Source organism: Lissotriton helveticus, chromosome 1_2 (genome assembly GCF_964261635.1).
Source record: "Lissotriton helveticus chromosome 1_2, aLisHel1.1, whole genome shotgun sequence".
Lineage (NCBI taxonomy): Eukaryota > Metazoa > Chordata > Amphibia > Caudata > Salamandridae > Lissotriton > Lissotriton helveticus.
The window spans coordinates 335475785-335480534 of record NC_136058.1 but is presented as its reverse complement, the minus strand read 5'-3'; the positions used below and the strand labels follow the sequence as shown (position 1 = coordinate 335480534).

Sequence of the window (4750 nt, the reverse complement as noted above, 5' to 3'; positions counted from 1 at the left end):
TTCCCGTCTTGACATTGGCCGACCTAGGAGAACTTGATCATGCCGCTGAGATTTTCCTGGCGAAATCTGTGCCATCGGGCATAATCAAACGTGGTAGTTCTGTCTAGTCTGTCTATGTAAGTCGGGTTCTTCTCTGTCTCGCGCCTTTTCTCGTACTGTCGGTCTGTCGTTCTTGTCGGCCCTTTGCCTTTACTCACGCTCAGTAGAGTCGGGCATTGGGCTTTCCAGTGTCCGACATACCTACAAAAAGCGCATTGGTCTGACCCTAAGTCTGGTCGTCCTTTGTATAGTGTCGGGGGATAAGTTGTGGGTAGCGGTGTCCTGGGGTTGTCCTGTCGGTATATTTCCCTACTTGGTTTATCCTCGTCTTTTCTCTGTCGTCTCGTAGCCTCTCTGCGCCACATACCGAGGCTGTCGAGCATAATTGGCGTCGTCTTATTATTTCGAAGGGCTATTTCTAACGTTTCTATTTTATCAAGGTCAAAGGATCCTGCCAGTGGCCACTGTTTGTCTTGGCTATCTTCGGTATACCTGTGCCATAATTTATTATAAGCTATGGTGACTAACCCATAGTTTATGAACATGTCCTTATTAGGGGTGCCTTCTAGTGGAGCCATATGGTCCACCTCTAACACCCGGTCCGGGCTAAACAGGCTATTTATCAATGGGGAGAAGACAGACATGACGGCTCGTAACGAGGGACTAAAAAGTCAGCACTGCCTATCTTATCACTAGGTGCAAAGACTAGACAGAATATTTCTATTCTACGTTGTTTGCAGGCAGTGAATACCTCATGGAACCAAAAAAAACCAAAAGACCAACAAAATAACAATGGGGAGAATGAGTAGGACCGCAAAGATCTGCGTTACCTACCCTTTTCACTATCTGCAAAAAGGATGGTCTCTTCCCTGCTTGCAGACAGAGAATCTCCAGGAAACAATAGTTTGTGAACAACAGTTCAGTTTCAAGCAATTATTGAGTGGGGGAGAAAAAGAACAAGCACGGCTGCTACCCTACTTATCCTCCACTGCTTGCAAAGGGAGAGAGAGCCTGTTGCTTCTCCGTTTGCAGACAGTGAATCTCTAAATAAAAATAAACAAGGCAATACTAGTATTTTGAACAATCAAGCAATCAAAACAAATTATTTCGCAACTTGTCGTGGCAACACGACCTTACCCGGACCATGTGGACAGTTTCCTGTCTTCCGAATCCAGCGCCCGATCGTCCTCTTTTTTTCTCGTCTTTCTCACGGCACTCCTGATGGTTCCCAGTCAGGACCGTAGATCACTCGAGAGAGGTCTGTTCGGAACTAGTGAAGTTCGGATGATCGGCTGCCAGACGAGGGTCTATTGGGCAAGAGCTCTCCCGATCGTTGCAGTCGTTCACTCTGTCGTCGGGACCTCTCCCACTGGATCCACGAGTCGCTGATGGGCCCCACGTTGGGCGCCAATTGTAAAAAGTTCATTCGGGTCGGGGACAATCGATATTTGCCCGGCGGTATTGCCTCTGTGACCCTCTAGTTATTTAAATCAATGAAGAGGCAGGCGCTGGAGACTGGAAAGCAGGAAACAAGGTTTTTTATTCTCTCCGGAGGAGAACACAACGAAACGGACAGAAGGTATCGTTCTGAGGTGCTCTAGCTGTATTTCTGAGGCCTGGCCTCTTATATCCACATTTATGACTTTATTGCAGATTACACATACATGTTTAAAGCTTTGATGTGCGGAAAAGACATTCTCGGAACTCCCCTTTGGGCCCGTTCCCACGCACATTTACAGTTAAAGTCCCCACCCTAGTCACAACAGGTGATGAACATCGCGCAGCTGGATAATCCGCCGATTCACGGAATGTGGGGAGTCTGATCGGATCTCATGGTGGGGGGGGCGGGGGGGGGGCTTTGATCAACCCGGGGATTCTTTGATGGGGGAAGCTTTCTATTGTACGGGGAGGGGCAATGATGGTATCGGCAGAGCTGGGTGTCGGCTTGGGAACGGGGAGGACAAAGCGGGCACACGGGGAAAAAGGGGGTTTGCATCTAAGGGCCGGAGATCATGAAAGGAAGGCGGGGAGGTGTCGCGCTGGGAACAGGATGAGGGCCGGGGGCAGAGCAGCGCCGAAGAGGGGTTTATGACTCAAGGCAGGTGCAAGCAGGGGGTGGTCAGCGTGCAGGCGTAGTGAAGGCAAAGGGCTATGTCAGGGGCCAGCGGCATGCAAAAGGGTTTGTTCTGACCGGGGCATCTTAAAATGGCGAGCGCACGACAAAAGTGTGGCATCAGGGGAAGAGGCAAGATGGCGCAGATAATGTTCACCAAAACGCACTAATTTTCCACAGTTTCCGCCCGGTTTCGAACCGGGGACCTTTCGCGTGTGAGGCGAACGTGATAACCACTACACTACGGAAACCCACATGGAAAACACTCCCTGGTCACTTCTGTGATAATCGTCATGCACCAGCCGGTGCATATGGATAGAAAGTTGTTTCAAAGTGCCTCGCTGACTCTGAAGATTCAATCTATTACAAAACTTTTTAGAGTTGTTTTCATTAAATTGTTATTAAATACAGAAACACGTTTTTGAGCTTTTATTTAGTCAGTCCGGTTTGAAGAACTTGACACCCCGAAAGTTGAGACTTTCTGCCAAGTTTAACGAGCGGGGGTTGGGGGAATGTGTGAGTAACAGACAGCCCGCCCCACACCGCCCCACCTCACCCCACCCCACCCCACCCCACCCCACCCCACCCCACCCCACACTCCACACCTCTGCAGCTCTGAAGGCTGCATCACCCGAGCTGCGAGCCCCCCCTCTGAGTCCAGCATCTGCCGCGGCTGCTGAGGGAAAGCAATCTTTCATTGATGAATCGATCCGACCCTTTTCCAGTGTCCCTGCAAAAAATCTATGTTTGCCTAAGAATGAAGCAAATGACATATACGCGCAATATGGAGAATGTCGGGAGGAGATAATAATGCCTGAGCTGTGTCCAATGAGGACCGGAAGGGGTCGGGTGGAGGCTTTTTGTATCCAGGCTCGTGGGTCATTTACAGAAACATATCCGGCTCTCATCCCGTGTCTGGACAGGAAGGCCTGTGACTGCAGGGGCAAGCATCATAAAACCGACCACACACTGGGACTGATGTCATTGTATGTTCCGCAAATTGCGTGACAAATGGAGCTTGATGAGCCTGTCAGGATGGCCGAGCGGTCTAAGGCGCTGCGTTCAGGTCGCAGTCTCCTCTGGAGGCGTGGGTTCGAATCCCACTTCTGACAACGTTTTGTCAATGGATTAAAATCTTTTTACGTATAGTCGGTTTCTTCTACAAGTACCCCCCCCCCCTACAAACGATGTCACTATTACATAAGCCTAACAAACTTTCAGAAATTATCACTACGGTCTGGGCTCCTTTTCTTCTTAAGTGCCTGCAGGTGGGTCTTTTTGAGGCAGCAAATCACAGAATCAGAGAATCCCCAACAAATCCAGCAAAATCTTCAAGGGCCTGAGATAAAGGCCACATCAAGAGCGTAGCTATCGATGGTGCAGCAGGTTCAGTAGCACCAGGGCACTTTGGGTTCCAATTGCCACTGTTCCTTCATTCCATATTCTGGGAGTGGAGGCGCCTTCTCCCGGCTTGAATTAGGCCCAGACCCACCTATTGGCATGGACCAGCTGGGCCCAGGCCCAGGGCGCTGATCTTCAGAGGGGCGAAAGGAACTGTCTGTATAAAGGTTACACAAAAAGCAACACCTCTCTAACTTGGCTCCAATGATTTCGTTTAAAGCACTACTAATCCTTGTTAAATGTGCACTGCCACAGATTTTTAGCACCTTGGTATCAGCCAGTAGTAGAAGTGGGCGGGACGGAAGGGCACGGCGTGCCCTTACTTCTAAAAATTATTTCAGTCCGTTCCCCTACTTCATTGTTTCAAAATATCGTCCCGGGACGGCAAACAATAACTTTTTCAATCCGCTTCCAGGGGCTGCTCGCACTTCTCTGTTGACCCCCAGAGGCTGCAGCAGCCCCTCCCTGAGCTCGCACAGACGGAGGGCAGGCCCATCGTCATTCCGATGGAGCTCGATTATCTCCTTTCGAATGACAATGCGCCTGGGAGGTGCCTTTCGAGGAAGCCCTTGGGCCAGGGGGAGTGTGGTTAAAGGGTGGCAGAGCCCTGAAGCTACACTGTGCTTTGTTCTGTGCTTCTAAAGCAGTGACAGATACAGAGATATCTTTAGTGCACTGCACGGAGAGTTTACACATCAGTGGAGAGTTATTACATCAGTAAGGAGTTTACACTAGGGTGACCAACTGGCATTGGTGCAAATTCAGGACGGTAAAAATTCAGGACAAAGGGTCAAAATTCAGGACACAAATTCAGGACAGGAGGTCAAAATTCAGGACAATAGGTACGTTTTACAGACACATCAGAGGTCGCGCAATAGCATATAAGTAAGCCCAGCCATTTCCAAACATATTCAACCATTTGCAAACCTATCCATCATGTATCCTTCCATCTATCATTTCACTCATCCATCCCTTCATCCATCCCCTCATCCATCCTTTCACTCATCCTCCATTATCCATCCATCCATCCACCCTTTCACCCTATCCATCTGTACACTTATCCATCCACTCTTCATCCCATCCATCCATTCACTCATCCATTCAGCCATTTACCCTTTCACTAATCCAGCCATCCTTTCACTTACTAATCCTTCCACCCATCCACTATTTTAGTCATCCATCCAGCCTCCCTTTCTC

General features: G+C 49.3%; 2 non-coding genes across 2 annotated transcripts; one reads left to right on the top strand and one right to left on the bottom strand.

The window, feature by feature from the left end:
• Nucleotides 1–2330: 2330 nt before the first annotated feature.
• TRNAV-CAC (transfer RNA valine (anticodon CAC)) lies at nucleotides 2331–2403 on the bottom strand. The gene has a single exon. It is a non-coding gene; the product is annotated as a tRNA-Val (tRNA).
• A 778-nt stretch (nucleotides 2404–3181) lies between these two features.
• Nucleotides 3182–3264, top strand: TRNAL-CAG (transfer RNA leucine (anticodon CAG)). The gene has a single exon. It is a non-coding gene; the product is annotated as a tRNA-Leu (tRNA).
• The last annotated feature ends 1486 nt before the right edge of the window (nucleotides 3265–4750 follow it).